Source organism: Opisthocomus hoazin, chromosome 5 (assembly GCF_030867145.1).
Source record: "Opisthocomus hoazin isolate bOpiHoa1 chromosome 5, bOpiHoa1.hap1, whole genome shotgun sequence".
In the NCBI taxonomy this organism is placed as follows: Eukaryota; Metazoa; Chordata; class Aves; order Opisthocomiformes; family Opisthocomidae; genus Opisthocomus; species Opisthocomus hoazin.
The window spans coordinates 4723970-4741577 of NC_134418.1; the positions used below are offsets into that span (position 1 = coordinate 4723970).

Here is a 17608-nt window from a genome sequence, read left to right on the forward strand (position 1 = left end):
GGGTGGCTTCCTGTCAAATAACATAAAAACAGACTGTGATGAAAGACTGAGAGTAAATTCTGATTTTTACTGTTTTCAGTATTCTCACCTTCTCCATTACGTTTTGGCCAAGAGTAGTGTATTATTATAAAATCTGGACTAAAAGTAAGCTTTTGTGGCTTTGTTTATTTCTGTTCATTTCTTACGTAAATGAAACAGTAACCTCAGTCAATCACTATCAATAATTGGTTGATATTTCCCTCTAGATTTGGGCCCAACTTACTTGATCGTTTCTCTTTGATGTAGTAATAATTCCTAGTTATTATTTTTCTATTATTGTGCGAGACAAGGATAAATCCCAATGAAAGTATGTGTTTGTTACTAAATATTCTACTGCATACTAAATATTCTTATCTGTGTGAGTAGAATTATTCCATCTTTTGCAAGCTCTTAGTGTATAAAAAGCCCTCCCTTTCTCTAAGCAAACTATTGTAGCTCTGAGTTTCCTGCATGTATTACATTATTAGTGAGGCGGGTGTTGGTCTTTTTTCCAAGGTGACTAGCGACAGGACGAGAGGCAATGGTCTCAAGCTGCATCAGGGGAGGTTTAGATTAGGTAGTAGGAAAAATGTCTTTACAGAAAGAGTGGTCAGGCATTGGACCAGGCTGCCCAGGGAGGTGGTTGAGTCCCCATCCCTGGAGGTGTTCAAAAAACATGTAGATGTGGCACTTCAGGACATGGTTTAGCAGGTATGGTGGTGTTGGGTGGATGGTTGGAGTTGATGATCTTAGAGGTCTTTTCCAACCTATGATTCTATGATTAACAAAATGTTTGAAGACTGAAGGAAGTGAACATGCAGTGAGTCATCTTCTGTTGAGAATAAAACTTGATATATCTGTGAATGAAATGTGGCTTTGTGAAGCAGACCATACACTTTGTTACTATTGTGTTTTGGGGGATTTTTTTTTTTTGGTATATTTTTGCTTGTACCAGATGTGGACGTTAAGAAAGTTTCAATTAGGCTTGGAAGGTGCTGTCTTATACATATGTAAATCTGCGATTATTGGGATGAAATGGTTTTAGCAGAGCTTTACTATGACCAGGAATATCTGCCTGAGGATACCTGTTGCTTATGGAACTGTTATTCCTAACCCTACACACAAACACCAGGATGCCTAAAAAGTTTGACTGTGAACTGAGCACCAAAAGCTTGATGAAGCTCCTTAACTATTAAGTAGCTTGTGTTAGAACAAATATAGGATTTCAGTAGAAATGTGAGTTGACCGGCTGATATATACAAAATGCTAAAGTCTGCGTAAGTCCAAGTATGATGTACAAAGATTTCTGCAACTCAGAAAATATTAAACACAGTGATTACAGTCAAAGTTAATAACAAAATCTGGTATTCTTTCTGTTACGGTAGTTGAAAACAAAGAGGACATGTATGGGTTGATTCATTCCTGTTTATTCCATCCTAGCTGTAAGAGCTAGCTGTTGATGGAGTTCCTGGGCCTCAGGGTAGCAACTGGGCAGTAGTTTTTAGTTGAGGACAGCCATATTATAGTTTCGTAACTTCTCTCATTCATGGTCCCTTCACCTCTGACACATCCTGCTGCAATTGGTTCCACAAATCTGAGGGAAGAAGTACTGTCTGTTTCACACTTGGAAACTTGATGGCTGGAGAATTTGAGATGCGTTTAAGTTCTTGTGTCATAGGATGTATTGTAAGTTCTGTTCATCTCCAAGCTGTCTGTCTTCATGTGATTCTTAATCGTATTTCTTCTCTGCGATTGATATTGAAAATTGAAGATTGATGTGTGTTTAGACTCTCTTCATATAGAAAGCATTCAATGCCTGTGATCATGGAGAATTTATAAACAAATCTGCTAGTTCTACCAGAGCTTTTTGGAGGTGGAAGTGCATGTGGCATTAAAGATGTTTATGTATAATGGACTTCTACAGTGATGTACAAGTATTCCCTTCCACCACCCACTCTTTCCTTTTCTTCAGCAAAGCTGTGCAGAACTGCTGGTTTTTAGAGGGCTTCCAACTGTGACTTCAGGATCAGTTGCTAACTTTAAGCCAATGATTTTATATGTAAAGTAGGGTTGCTTTTCCCCATGTTGTTCCCCATATTTTGCAGTGGTGGAAAATGCATTTTCGTCTGCCATCTTTGCCTCTGGTCACTGAGCTTGATAAGATCTGCAGTTCTGTGTAGTGAGATTTATACTGGAGTATTCTGCTTTTATTATTTTATCTTTTTTATCATCAGCAAATAGTCACTTCAGTCTTCACAGAATCACAGAATGGTAGGGGTTGGAAGGGACCTCTGTGGGTCATCTAGTCCAACCCCCCTGCCGAAGCAGGGTCACCCAGAGCAGACTGCACAGGATCACGTCCAGGTGGGTCTTGAATATCTCCAGAGAAGGAGACTCCACAACCTCCCTGGGCAACCTATTCCAGTGCTCAATCGCCCTTAAAGTGAAGAAGTTCTTCCTCATGTTCAGCTGGAGCTTCCTCTGCTTCAGTTTGTGCCCATTGCCCCTTGTTCTGTCGCTGGGCACCACCGAAAAATGTTGGCAGGAATTCAGTCTGTGGACTAGTGATACTATATAAGTTATACGGAGAAGATGGGAGATTGTACTTTACCTTCCAGAAAGCTTAGAATCCAGTTAGATAAACAAGTTAACTATTTGAATAGGCAATATGGCTATATTGTTATGGACTGAAGTTCTGCGATGAAGTAGGAAAAGCTGACTGATCATGAGGCAGAAGTTGTCTGTCTGAAGACAGCTTTACTGAGCTGTAGTCAGGGATCACAGAAGAGGAAGACTCCTGATTTAGAATAAGCGTAGGACTAAAACCATTACTATTGAAGACATCTGAAACAATGGTCATATATATTTTGGTTCAAAGGCTTGTAGAAGGTGGGGAAAAAAAGCCAAATTCACTATAGCAGTGTTTACTCTCCAAAAGGAACGACACATACACAGAGACATGCATAAAAGGAAATTAAAAAGAACACAAAATCATATTAATTTCTTTTGGGTTTTTGTTCTTAGGAAATCTGAAGGCAGTAAGGAAAATAAATAATATTCATTACAATAGAAAATGACGAAAAGACAATAAGGAATCAGGACAGTAGAGAAAGCTATTCTTAGGTAAGTAAAGTATTTTTTGAAAGGTATCACAATGTGCAAGTATTCAATGCCCGAAATAAACATGAGGCCAAAAATAATTCTGCAAAAATTGTTCAAGACATGAAAATCAATTAGGAATCTCTTTCAAATCTTTTGGAAGCAAGAAGTGTTCCAGCAAATCAGCAACCAGTAGACAAGCGAGGGAGGAAAGGTAGAGTCAAAGAGCATGGGGCCCAACTGAAAAGCCGGGGTGATCCCGTGCACCCTTGTGAACTGTGGAAGACCCTGTGAAGGATTTTCACAGCGGAGCTTGCAGGGAAGTTGTCGGAGACAGAAGTATTACTTAAAGTTGGTTTAGAGGAAATAGGTACAATGTATAGTATCAGGTCACTAAAATTGAGTGATTTTCTGTTTATTTTTTAGATCACCTTCGTTACATTTTTTTTAATGCTCGATCTCACACTTGCGGTGCTCTGTCCCGGGTACAACGACTGGCTGAAGTGTTAGATTTCATACCACAGTGAGAATTGGTTAGTTTCATTTTAACTTATTTTATAATTCTTGGGTTGACATTGTCTGATTTTTGCCAATTATGATTAATGCTTAATGTATTGTTTTGTTTGAAAATGTATGGAAGGTTACAGTTTCACCTTGTTTGTTTTTTATATTTTTTAAATCACTTCACCTTCCATTATAACCCTATGTGAAAACCATATTCCACTGAGGTGCCTGTAGTGGTTTATTTACCTGATGACCTGAAAAGTTTCATTGCCATTTTTGAGTTTATCTGGGTCCTTTTGTTCTCTTAGTCTTCATAGAGATTAGTTTTTCAGACACACTGATCAAAGATTCACTATCAAGATGGAAACTGTGCATGAAAAGACAAGTTCTGTGGAAAAATTAATCTGATATTAGCGAAATGGCATTTTTGAAGAACTAGCACTTTATTGTCACCTGTTTACTTCTTGCATTTCCTTTAGCCTGCAAAAACTAGTCATCTGTTAATTAATCCCATCATAACTTTCAGGTTTTCATGTATTTATGCAAGAAGTTACTTCATGTTGTAGTGTTGGGAAAGAAGAAAATACATTTTCTTTCTTTCTCCTCCACTTCAGGGGATTTTCAGTTCTAGTAAGAGTTATCCTGTAGTCAGACTGGGAAGGTGTTTTAAAGACTGAAAAAGAAACAGGTTAGATACGTTGGTTTCCTCTTTGTTCAGGGCACATAGTGATGGTAATGGCTTAGACAGCTTGTAAACAATTCAAAATACAACCCTGCAGTTACTGTACCTTTTTGTCCTGGATTTGAAGGCATGGAAAATACTTATTGCTCTTAAGTATCTTCATGTCTACATATATTCCATTTTTCTGAGCTGACATTATTCCCTTCTGTATTGCTTCTCCAGGTTCTTCTCAGATCCATTAGTGATGAAACTGGTTTCCTTCTGAGAATAGTGCCATAGCATCAGTGAAAAAATGCTCTTAATTCATTAAAATGTCCTCACACAGAGCAGAACCTCATGTAATGAACCTTGAATTTGTTATGCTTCAAATCCAATTTTTTGAGTTTTTTTTTTTTTTTTTTTTTTTTTTTTTTACTTTACATGTGAATTTTGGAACGGCTACCTACAGAACTTGGTAGTGCAGGACCAAAAGCATTTCGGAGTTAAGTAATCTGATCGTATGGATACTGCTGTTGCTTTTCCAGATGAATGAATTTTGAGGGTTCTCAGTTGAATATCTGACAATGAATCTCACTGGAACAGTACAGTCTGTATCCATGTGTGTTTATATATGTCTGCTGGTTCAAAAAGTACAGTTGTAGAGTGATGGATATTTTAAGGATCAAGCACTGTTCTTCAGACCTCTTTATGTAAGAGATATAGAAAAATGCTATATTTAAATTTTACTTGTTTTCTGGCATATGGATCTTTCTGAATTTTGAAGAAGGTCAGACAGATGTTTTAACTCTTTGGAGTTAGGAGAAAACCAAGTAAGTTGAGTTTCTTTTGCGTATTTGTCTGATACCCCTTTACTCTATCCTTCTCAAGAGCAGGGATTTCTGTCTGGAAAGTGAAGTATATTCTCTCTTCCGTTTCGCACTGTGCTTTCACAAGACAAGCGCTATCCTGCTTCTGGGTACAAATGGATGCAATCAAGGCAGTTTCTAATCCATGATGACTGCAGATTTCTTTGAAGTCAATGGGTGTCCTGAGCATCCTCTTACAGGCTCAGCAGAGGGGATGTTTGAACAGCTTTCGAAGTGTAGCAGGCTTCCCACCAACTCCTACGAAGCTGCTGTACTTTTCTCATCTGTTTAAAATTCATGGGCTTCTGGCTTCTTAAGACTGCTTTTTCTCTTCTCTCATCTCTCTGTGTTCGTGATTCTTTCACCTTCAGTCAATAAAAGGAAATCCTGTGCGAATTGAAAAGCCTGTAGTACCCAGATGTCAGTTGGCAGTCACTATGCTAGAGTGTTCCTTCAAGTCAGTTGTTTTCAAAAGAGAAGAAAATTGTTCATTATAAGTATATTTAATAAAATCACACTGTTTTTGCTGGTTTGCCTGGGGTAGTGAATAAAAATGTGATCAACTTAAACATGGCATAACTTTTTTCAGCATTACTCTAAAACGTGTATTAAGCTTTTCATTACAGTCTTTCCATTTTCAGAGTTTTATATCACCTCCTAATTTACTCATTATAAGAATGTTACATGGAAGGTCTATGTTGAACCAATCAAATTTTATTTGCAGAAAAATGCTCTCCAGACAGCCTTTCCACCTGTTCAGGAAGACATGCAGTTAGCAAAAATTGTACTAAAAACTCCAGACCCTTTTGTTCAGAGAGAAGGAAATATCAGATTAGGGTTCTCTGTATGATAAGAAAAAAAATAGTTTAGCTTATGGACTCAAAATATTTTTTCAGTAATTATTTTTGTTTTAGTTCTATCCATATGCTTAAAGAGGGCAACAATTTCAGAAGCATTCATTTCAAAGTTCAATACATAGTGAGATAAAAGTATTTCTGGATTATTTTTTGAAGTGCAATCTAAGTTAAATAAGAACATCTATTTCATAGTCCCTGTAAAGATTATTGTTCTCTATTTTTCTTCATTGTCCATTTACTTATTTACCTTCCTATATCTGTGTCTATATAGCAAGAACTTGATCCATAATGCACAACGTTATGCCAGCGCTTACAGATTTAATTCCTGTTTCTAAAAAATGGTGGAGGGAATTAGGCATATCCCAGACTGAAGTGAGATTGTAAGCCCTCTCCACTGAGTGACCTGGAAGAAGAACAATTTTTAATGGGGCCCTAAGCAACGAGAAGCATTTGAAAAAATTAAATGGGAGATAGTTCATGCAGTAGCCCTTGGACCAGTCCGGTCAGGACAAGATGTTTAAAACGTGCTCTACACCGCAGCTGGGGAGAATGGCCCAACCTGGAGTCTCTGGCAGAAAGCACCAGGGGAGACGTGAGGTCGACCCCTGGAGTTTTGGAGCTGTGGATACAAAGGATCCAAGGCCTGCTATACTCCCACTGAAAAAGAGATTCTGGCAACATATGAAGGCATTCGAGCTGCTTCAGAAGTGGTTGCCACTGAAGCACAGCTCCTCTTAGCACCACGACTGCCAGTCCTGGGCTGGATGTTCAAAGGGAGGGTCCCCTCTACACATCATGCCACTGATGCTACATGGAGTAAGTGGGTTGCGCTGATCACACAGCGGGCCCAAATGGGAAACCCCAGTCGCCCAGGACTTCTGGAAGTGATCATGGACTGGCCAGAAGGCAAAGATTTTGGAATGTCACCAGAGAAGGAGGTGACGTGTGCTGAAGAGGCCCCACCATATAATAAACTACCAGCAAATGAAAAGCGGTATGCCCTGTTCTTGGATGGGTCCTATCGTTTTGTGGGAAAATGTCGGAGATGGAAGGCTGCTGTATGGAGTCCTACCTGACGAGTCTCTGACGCCACTGAAGGACAAGGTGAATCGAGCCAGTTTGCAGTAGTGAAAGCCATCCAGCTGGCTTTAGGTATTACTGAAGGAGAAAACTGGCCAGAATTTTGTCTCTATACTGACTCATTGATGGTGGCAAATCTCTGGTGGGAGTTGCTGAAGCAATGGAAGGAGAGCAACTGGCTGCACAGAGGCAAACCCATCTGGGCTGCCCCATTGTGGCAAGATATTGCTGCTCAGCTAGAGAAGCTGGTTGTAGAAGTCAGTCACATGGATGCCCACATCTCTAAGAGCTGGGCTACTGAAGAACATCTAAACAACCAGTGGGTAGATCAGGCTGCCAAGATTGAAGTGGCTCAGGTGGATCTGGACTGGCAACATAAGGGTGAACGGTTTATAGCTTGGTGGGCCCATGACACCTCAGGCCATCGAGGAAGAAACACAGCATATACAGCTGCTCGTGACTGAGGGGTGGGCTTGACCATGGACACTGTCACACAGATTATCCATGAATGTGAAACATGTGCTGCAATCAAGCAAGCCAAGCGGGTAAAGCCTCAGTGGTATGGAGGATGATGGCTGAAATACAAGTATGGGGAGGCCTGGCAGATTGACTATGTCACTCCCACAAACCCGCCAAGGCAAGTGCCAAGTGCTCATAATGTTGGAAGAAACCACCGGATGATTGGAAACCTATGCTGTGCCCCATGCCACCACCTGGAATACTATACTGAGCCTTGAAAAACAAGTCCCATGGTGACAAGGCAATCCAGAAAGAGTTGAATCAGACAACGAGTCTCATTTCTGTAACAGCCTCATAGACACCTGGTCCAAAGAACACGGTATTGAGTGGGTGTATCACATCTCGTACCACGCACCAGCCTCAGGGAAAATTGAACGGTACAATGGACTGCTAAAAACCCCTGAGAGCAATGGGAGGGTGGAACCTGCAGACACTGGGATACTCCTTTAGCAAAAGCTGCCTGGTCAGTTTACACCAGAGAATCCACCAACAGAGCTGGCTCTGCCCAATCAAAATTTCCACGTCCCGTAGAAGGAAAGAAAGTCCCTATAGTGCACATGAGAAATATGTTAGGGAAGACAGTCTGGGTTAGTCCTGCCCCAGGCAACGGCAGACCCATCCGTTGGATTGCTTTTGCTCAAGGGCCTGGGTGTACCTGGTGGGTAATGTGGAAGAATGGAGAATTCCGGTGTGTACCTCAAGGGGATTTGATTTTGGGTGAGAATAGCCAGTAAGTTAAATTGTATGATGTTATTCGCTAAATAACCCTGCCACAGTATGTCATCAGTACTATAGCTGCTATATGCTGTATCGATGGTATTACAGTAAGAACCATCCAGATTAATAAAGGGTGAACTTTGATAAAACCAAGCAAAGCACAGTGGTGATGGAACTAGACCTGGCATCAGCAGCTGGCACCCAGCCACTTCTTCGAGATCGACATCTTCAGCCCGCAGACCGTGGGCATAGCCTGTGCCAGGTACACCAGCCACGAGCTCCAGATGCAGCATGTGACCATCCAATACCACGTGTCATCTCTCCTGCCCTGAAAGACAGCGAGTAGAGATGAAGTCCAACGCCATGCATTAAGTGAACTCAACAGACATTTTAGGAGGATGATCCATAGGCTAAGGGAATGGTATCTGTGTGTGTATCTGTGTGTATGCTCATATATAAAGACAGAAAAAGTGATGGTAGTAAATTGGAAAGTGTTGACCATGGGCATGATATAGAAGGTAGAGAATAAGGGGTGGATAATATCCTGGGTTCAGCTGGGACAGGGTTAATTTTCACAAGCAGCTGATTGGCTGACCCAAACCAGCCAATCAAATGGGATATTTATACCATGTGATGTCACGCTCAGTATTTAAGTGGGGAGGTTGCTGAAGGAAGGGGATTTGCTTCTGAGGAGCAAGCTGAGCATTGGGTGGTGAGAACATTGCATGCTGTATATTCTTTTTATCAGTATTGTTGTTGTTATTTTCTTCTCCCTTTGCCGTTCTGTTAAGCTAGTTTTTATCATGACCTAGGAGTTTTACCTTTTCCTTCTGCTTCTCCTCCCCATCCCACCAGGGAGGGGGGAGGAGTGAGCAAGCAACTGTCTGGTTCTTTGTTGCTGGCTGAGGCAACAGTTGTAGTTGTCACACACGTGTGGGTAGTGATGGTTTTTATATTTTTTTGAGAGGGAGGGGGAGGCTGGTTTTCATACACTTTAGTACCTGTTTCGAGGCTTGGACAAAGAACCCATTCTGTTTGTGTGAAGTGCTATGTAAATGCCTGGCAAAACCAGACTCTGTCTCTCTGTTCAAAATGAAAGACAACAGCTAGATTTGGACTGAGCAGACAGAGCGCAAACCCACACTGAGTTAGAATTGATCAGAAAGGTAAGGCTTGGCGACAACAACCCAGCCCAACCAGTGCGGAGTTTCTTCATGTGAAGCTGCTGGGAGGGTGGTTGAAAGAAAGCAATGAGGAGATGGATCTTTGGCAGAGTTTCTTGCAGGTGTAAGGTGCAGCTTTTGGGAAGGTGAAAAGTTACCTGTTTAACAATTTAGTCAGTTACTTTGTGGGATGTTTATAGGTAAAGTCAACATTCTGTTGCAGAAGACTTATTTTCAGTAATTCCTTAGCTCCAGGGCTAACTTAAGCAGGTGCTGTTGAAGAATCTTTTTCTGTGACACCTCCTGACCTATGGTGTAATACTTGTGCACAGCTGATCAGTGCTAAATTGTCTTTCTTTTTAAAAAATGCTTATTACAAACCTGGATTATTTTTTCTTGGGTTCGTCTGGTTCATTCTGCACTTGAACAAATTCTTATATGAGCAGAACTCGGAGGGAGCATGAGGATAGGAAGAAATAGTGAGGAACAGTTGGATGCTGCTGAAACCATCACTGCTGCAGAAGGAAAGGCTTGTTAAACTCCAGCCCAGTAGGTATCTGTAGGAAGGTTTTGTAAAGCTTTAAAAGAGAAGGTGAGCAATATGATGCAGCAGGTGATTTAGTTAGTGGAAGAAGTTTGAGAAAGCACTGACTTTACAAAAGAAATAATGTATCTTTGTAATAGTTTCCTGAGTGCATGTGATGGAATAAGATTGCTGTTAACAGAAAGTACAGAAAGCGAGATGCAGGATGATGATACAAAGAAGAGGAGCGGAGGAAGCTTAGCTTCAGGTATATGGATGAATCAGAATGTCATAAGAGTATGATATCTGGAATGTTTAGGTGTACCTTGGATTGGACAACATAAAAGTAAATAAAAAAATAATACCTATATAACAGGACAGAGAGATAGCAATTTCATTTTTGACTGTGGATATGATTATCCAGACATAAGGTATAGAAGCCACATGACTCCCTTCTATACCTCTCTCATTTCTTGGTAACTGCTCTAAAATCTGAGCATCAGGACTGAATGCAGTATGGCAGTTATGTTGCTTTCCATATGACCTTTAAAACCTTTTAGTGATTACTTTTCACACTATTTCTACACTCTTCAGAAGTATCTTTTTTTCTTGCTTGCTTGCTTTATACTTTTGCATTTTTGTTACATTGCAGCAGTTTTCTTGAATGATCCCAATTTACTGAAAAACTCAGATTTTGTGGCTGAACTATTTTCGTTGTTGTCTGTTTATCTTTGCTCTGTTTGCGGTTTTTATCACTTTACCTGTTTTTTCTTTTATCTTTTTTTATATTTTTTCTTTTGTAGAAAATATAAGGTGCTTGGGAAAATATTTTATTTCAAGTAATGGATTGCCAGCCTGAAGAGGCTGAAAAGTTTTCTTCTACCTGAGAAATCATACCAATATCTAAATTGATTCTCTTGAGGCAGGTAGATAAATTGATTATGGCAGGAAGACATTTGTGCTGGAAATGCCATGTAGCAGGTGGTTAAAGCCTTTGATTTGATCAGTGCTCGTTAGGCGTGCTAAAAGGAAGGTAAAGCAGTAAAGCATCCTTTGGAGGGATTGTTTGTATTAGTCACCTGAATGTTGATGTACGTCTTTGCCAGCTGCTTCACGTTAAACTTTGATGTGCAGGTATTCTTCCATGACACTTCTGTTTTTTTGTAGCAGTGAAGATATTTTTATTGACTTTTTTTTTTTTGGGGGGGGGGGTAGGGAGGTATGGGGGCCAAATACTGGATTAATGTAGCGGATACGTTGGAACAAGTGAAATTTTCATTACTTAATACTTGTTTTAGTTACCTTCAAGGCTAAGCATGCTTTCTGCACAGGTTAAGGGCTGAAATCAGAATTAGTCAGAAGATGAGTGGACATGTATGTAAACAGTAACTGGTAATTTCAATAATTTACATCAGATGGTGTTTATTGCTGTGTTCATGGTATTGGTAGAAACCTGAGGAAAAAGTATGAATACATCATCAGATGTATTAATTTTTGTCCTCATGTGCTTTTGAAGGAACTTTAAATTATACTTGTAAGTTGGCACAGCAGATCCTCAGGTAGAACATAATCAATTAATATTTGATAATAAACACCCTCATCCCTGCCCCCCAAATATGGGATGCTCTAGGTGTAAGTGTGTGAAAGATTTCGTGCAGGACACGGTTCTCTGATATTCCCAGAGACTGAAGGGACTTAGAGTAGTTGCAGAAATTTAAAAACTTAGCAGAATTTAAATGTTGGTTTAAATGAGGCTGAAAATGCCTCTGCAGTCAAAATTTGCCTTTTTAAAAAATAATTGGATTTTAGAATTATTATATGAATTAGGAAGCTTAAGGGAGTTAATTTCCCATTTACAAGGTAATACAGTCAAGCTTTTCCATAGTGAAATTGTGGTATTAAAGACTATGCTCATATAATTTTAAAGTCAGCATAGTATGGTCATGAGTTACAAAAAAATAAGCAAACAACAAAAAAAAACACGAGACAATTTTTATAATATTTTTGTAGCCTTCTTTCTCTATAAAAAGAAATACTTTTTGGGTTGAAAAGAACTCCTCATTTGCCTAAATGCGGAATTTCCCATCTGTACAGTAAATTTATTTGTGGCATGAAGTCTGAAGCGATTAAGAAATCTCATCTGGGACCTGCAAAGGCAAAGCTGGAATAAAAAGGCAGTTGCTTTTATAGACGCCAAGAGATTTCTTGGTTCCCTGCATGGCAAATCAGAACTGTGGGACTGGCAAAGAAAAATCCCAGGTCTGTTATTAGATACAAAAAATAATTCTACCTAGTGTATTCAAAATGTTAAATTTTGAATACAATTTAAAAAAAAAAGACTTCCACCCTCTGCACCTTTTGTGATATATTCCTGTAAGCATTTAGAGTAACAGCACCTTTGGTACAGTTGTAGCAATCTTGCCGATGGTGTGAAGTTGCAGGCCTCATGCTGGAAGGAATAGTTTTGTAAAAAGCGAATAGCGGTTTGTGTTGGCCGGTAGGTTTTATGAGCAGTCTTTACCACAAAAGCGATATATCCAGTTTCTAATCGTAGCCATGAATGCAAACTAGCAGGTTCATTAGAGAAGTTCCCATTCAGTGGCATCTGAAATTTCCTCCCATCTCTTTCTCCACCAGTTTAGTTTTGACTTAGGTTAGTAACCGTTTGTTGATTCGCGCACACCAGAAAGTGCAAAATAAAAAAATTGGGAGTTGTAATGTGCAATTTCACCTGGGGAGAATTTAGTCCCTGTGTGTTGCTGCTGAATGTCAGGCACCATTTGTAGTTCCTGTGCGGTTGTGCTTGGTGCGTGCAGTGAATCGTAGAATCATAGGTTGGAAAAGACCTCTAAGATCATCAAGTCCAACTGTCACCCCAACACCACCATGCCTGCTAAACCATGTCCTGAAGTGCCACATCTACATGTTTTTTAAACCTCCAGGGATGGGGACTCAACCACTGCCCTGGGCAGCCTGGTCCAATGCCTGACCACTCTTTCTGTAAAGACATTTTTCCTAATATCTTATCTAAACCTCCCCTGACCCAACTTGAGGCTATTGCCTCTTGTCCTATCGCTAGTGGGAGCAGCTGAGGACATGCCACCATCTGTGCTGCCTTGAGGGTGAAAGCAGCAAGTGGAAGCAGGAGCAGAAGCAAAGGCCATTTCAGTAAACCCACAACTCACATGTGTTTCTGCTTGATGAGAAACAGCTCACTGGTGAGAGGTCTGGGTGAGTGGGTTGTGAGCTCGGTCAGGGCACCCGTAGCAGCAGCCACGCGCTCCTCTAGTGTGGAAGAGTGAGAAATCCAGATTCCCCTCAGTAAACCTCTTCCCACTAGCATCTGTAAAGCAGTAGAACACTTTTTTTTGACCAATGCAGATGCAGAAAATTAGCATGTTCAAGTAGCCCAGCATCACAGCGTGTAAAGGAATGTTGGTGGGTTGTATGGCGAAGGAGCTGGGGTAGGATGAGACATAGGAAGAGAAGGCAAGGCAAGGGAGCTCCTGCGCCGTGGTGTTGCACTGGCAGCACTACCATGAGCAGACAGACTGGGCTGAACTGGTTTTTGCTGAGTAGTAGGGCGTAGTAAATTTGAACAGTCAACTGGCATGAAAAAAAAAAATATTTCAGCTAGAGCTCTATTTAGATTTTTAAGCTGCACATCAAGGTAGTTCTGCTTCAAGAAAAAGAAATGGCTTCAAATGGTTTTTTGGTGGGATAAAGTTTTGGGCTGTAGCAGTTTCGTTAACTTAAGTTTTTTTCAGTTGTGTTAAATTTTGCTATTTTACTATGGCTATAAAGCCAATGATTTTGGAAAATGTATATCAGAAATCTGTAAGTGATGTCACAAATTGTTTTTTTCTAAGGGAAATAGACAATCACATATATTAAAAAAAAAAGTGATATTACCATTCCCTGCCTAAAACACCGAAAAATTTTAAAGTATGTATTTTCATGAGGCAGCTTTTCTAAGTAATGTTAAAATTATTTTATTCCCCTTAATTCGCTCTTTTTCTGTGTACAATTATTATCATACCATTGCCTGCATTATTTCATTTCTGTAATTATCAGTATTAAAATGAAAAGCCTTGGTTTTGTCAGGTGTTTTAACCCATTTCTCCTTTGATGGCTTTCTCTGTCTTCATTTGGTCTGCTTAGTGAGAAGATCAGTAGTTCTGTAGAATACAGAGTTTATAGGTGCATAATGATTTTCATATATTAAGAAAAAATTAGTCATCACTCTTTTTAGTTCTGATTATTCCCGTATTATTCTACAGTTTCTGAAACGGAAATTTTAGGATTGAATTTAGTTTCAGTACTGCAACTTCTTGACCTCTGAGAGTCTCAAATTACTGTAGAAATATTTTAAAAAAGGTAAAACAAATTTAAAATAAAAAAAAATCCAGTGACTTGAGGCTCACAAAGGTCAAAACGAGAAGTAAAAGAATAGCTCGTATGAATTGGTTTTGGTCTTTATGCAGGTCAGGTGGCAACAGCAATGCGAAGATCTTTCGTACAGAGCTGCACCTTTTGAGGTCAGAGCAAAGCAGGGAAGAGCAGGCGTATAGGTCGTTGTCCTCTTGCTGCACCATCCAGACATACTGGGCCCAGTTTCCATGGTTTATGTTACTGTTGTGTCCGTGGCTGGGGCATGCTGGGTGTGGGTGCTCTGGAGTGCAACCTGGTGCTGCAGAAGAAGGTGCTCCAGGAAGACACATGCTTTTCAAACCTACGCATGTTTTCTGCTGTGTAGAAACCTAACTTTGAGACCTGTTTTATTAAATAGGGAGGTATGGAAAATGGGGGTGAGAACTGGGAGAAATAATATGCACCTTTTTGCTCAGTAAGAGATGCCCAGTTTACCCTCCTTATTCCAGTAAGTGAAAGAGCTTAAACAGGCTGAAGGTTGGTAGGAGCATCTTTCTTTGAAGTAAAGTTAGAGGTTACATTTGTACCTCATGCGGAGCTCAGTTTTCAGACCCGAGAAGATTACTCGCACCCTAAGGGAATCTACTAGCCTGTGAAAAACCCACCCAAAGGACATCTTCCCCACCCCCAGCGTTTTTGCATGTATGGATTTTTCTGACACAGCCTTTGTGGTTATTGAATCTCTTATTACTGGAAGTTATGTTTCTTTCTCCTTCCCTCAGGTTCTGCTTTAGGAATTCATTGAATTCCTAAAAATTAAAAATCTGTCTCCTTGCTCTCTGGAACCACGATGCAAGCTAACCACAATCAACAGGAGCCAGAGAGCTAATGTCATTCCAAGTGGCAAAGCTCAAATTTATAAGGACCCAAAATTAAAGGCCAGCAGCAAGATATTTTATTCCACATTTGCCTTAGACGTACTCTGCAGGAGAAAGATGCTTAACCACCTGGTTTGAATTTATTGCTCATCTTTGTCTCAAATATATTTTCCAAGAAGTTCTGTTAAACTTGTTTAAATCCAGAATGGCTTCAAACGACTGCTTTAAAACCACATTTACAATGTTGTAAAACATTTTTCTCTTTTTTTTGAAGAAGGTAAAGGTTGAAAATAGCCTAAAACACTAGTCTGACTGTAGAATAATGTTTGGAAATAGTGGAAGTAAATCACGAACACAATTCTTTTGCTTGAAAATCTCAGAGAGATGTTCTTAGGTGGGTAGCAAAAGAATAATACAGAAGTCTTACCCTTTCTGAAAATGGTTGTAGCATCATTATTATTTCACTGTATATATTTCTCTCTCTACATGTATTTCTATATAGAGTGTGCATACTGGGTAAAGCTTTTTAATTCCACTTTGTTTAGATCAGTAGTATCCTTACAATGAGTTATTCTATATTTGATATGGAACATGATGGCACGTTTGTGTGACAAGCTAAGTATGTCATAGATACCTACGTGCTCTTGTTTTTAATTATTAGATATTTTAAAAGGGCACAAGAATGCTATGAGTGAATCTCTGTAATGTAAGCCCACACTGCTGGGAGACATAATTTAAATTTGAAAGGAGATCTCTCTTCTGGTATTTTATTGCTGACGTTTTAGGCAGTAGAGCTATGTCTTAACCACTTCTTACTCTGTTTTGCTGTGGGGCGATGTATGATCTGCAAGTCCTGAGATCGCTGCAATTAGAGTGGGAAAAGACCTGTCAAGTTTGTACTGGTTATTTTCTTGACAATGCAGGATTTTTCTCCCCTTAAACAACATTTTCAAATATGTATGCCTGTTTGAGTCACAAATACTCTTTCCAAAAGTCTTTGCCACAGTCTCTAAATACAGAACACCATTAGAAAGACATCGTATATCTCCAGTTCTCTGTTTTCCCTGTCTTGTTTCTCATTCATGTTAATTATCATTTTAAAAAAAAGATTTGAACTTTGTTCCATTTTTATCCCCATCAATTACTGTTCTAAAAGGCAAATCATTCTTCTTGATCAGTGACCTTTAAAATGAGTTGATTTACATTTAAATACAATCCATCATTTACGTTCCTAATAAAAATAAAGCCAGGAAGCTCCACTATATTCATATTTAAACATTAGTTTTTATCAATTTAAAAAGAATTTATTCTAAAAATTATAGTTAAATACTATCATTAAAATGGAAATTAATTTTAATGAGACATATTTTTCATGCAGAAGACAAACTTGACAAACTGACCCAACGCAGTTATTTTCTAAATTTCCATTGTCGTCTTTCAGTTTGGCTGTCTGTTTATGAGCTCTTTAAATTCTTTTGCTTAATTTTTAAAATTTTAAATGATTTACATTTAAAGAATGCTGAGTAATGTTGATAGACTCATATTTTTGTTGAACTTTTGAATGGAAATTGTAAGTAAAATGCAGGAAATTGGCATTTAAATATTTCTTATTTTAGCAAAATGTGTGTGCATGGTGAATACATTATTTTTCTTAACATTTCTTATTTGGATTTAAATGGTATCTGTAGTTATAAATGATTTAGTGTGTGTTCATAATATCTTTTTAGTTTTAGTGATGGTAGATTTCTGGTAGATTTCAGGTTAATATACTGTGTTGTTTTTTTTCTTTTTCTGAAATACCCGAATGAATAGAAATAACAAAGTTTTCTGGCATTTTGAAATACCAGGTGTCTGAACTTTGAACAAAAAAGATGTGGAATTAGACTAAACAGATAGACTGAAACAAACCCAGTTTCGTCATTTCACCTCCTGAAAAGGTTGGCCTCGGGAGCAGAATTTTCTTTCAGATATTTTGGCATTAAATACCCCCACTTTAACCGTTTGGCTTTCATTAGGGTGCATGTAGTGAATTTGTGCTATTTACAGAATCACAGAATCGCAGGGGTTGGAAGGGACCTCTGTGGGTCATCTAGTCCAACCCTCCTGCCGAAGCAGGGTCACCTACAGCAGGCTGCACAGGACCTTGTCCAGGCGGGTCTTGAATATCTCCAGAGAAGGAGACTCCACAACCTCCCTGGGCAGCCTGTTCCAGTGCTCCGTCACCCTCAGAGGGAAGAAGTTCTTCCTCATGTTCAGACGGAACTTCCTGTGCCTCAGTTTGTGCCCATTGCCCCTTGTCCTGTCACTGGGCACCACTGAAAAGAGCTTGGCCCCATCCTTCTGACCCCCGCC

General features: G+C 39.5%; 1 protein-coding gene across 2 annotated transcripts in view; it reads left to right on the forward strand.

Moving 5' to 3' along the window:
* CTNNA2 (catenin alpha 2) overlaps nucleotides 1-17608 on the forward strand; it is a 536393-nt gene that overhangs the window by 18183 nt on the left and 500602 nt on the right. Inside the window, exon 1 of one of the 2 annotated variants that reach the window (XM_075420290.1) lies at nucleotides 3544-3650. The exons of the other annotated variant lie outside the window; for it this stretch is intronic. The gene's annotated coding sequence lies outside the window, so the exon portion shown is untranslated. Of the gene's footprint in view, nucleotides 1-3543; nucleotides 3651-17608 lie in introns of those variants that run through there. 2 annotated transcript variants of the gene reach the window in all.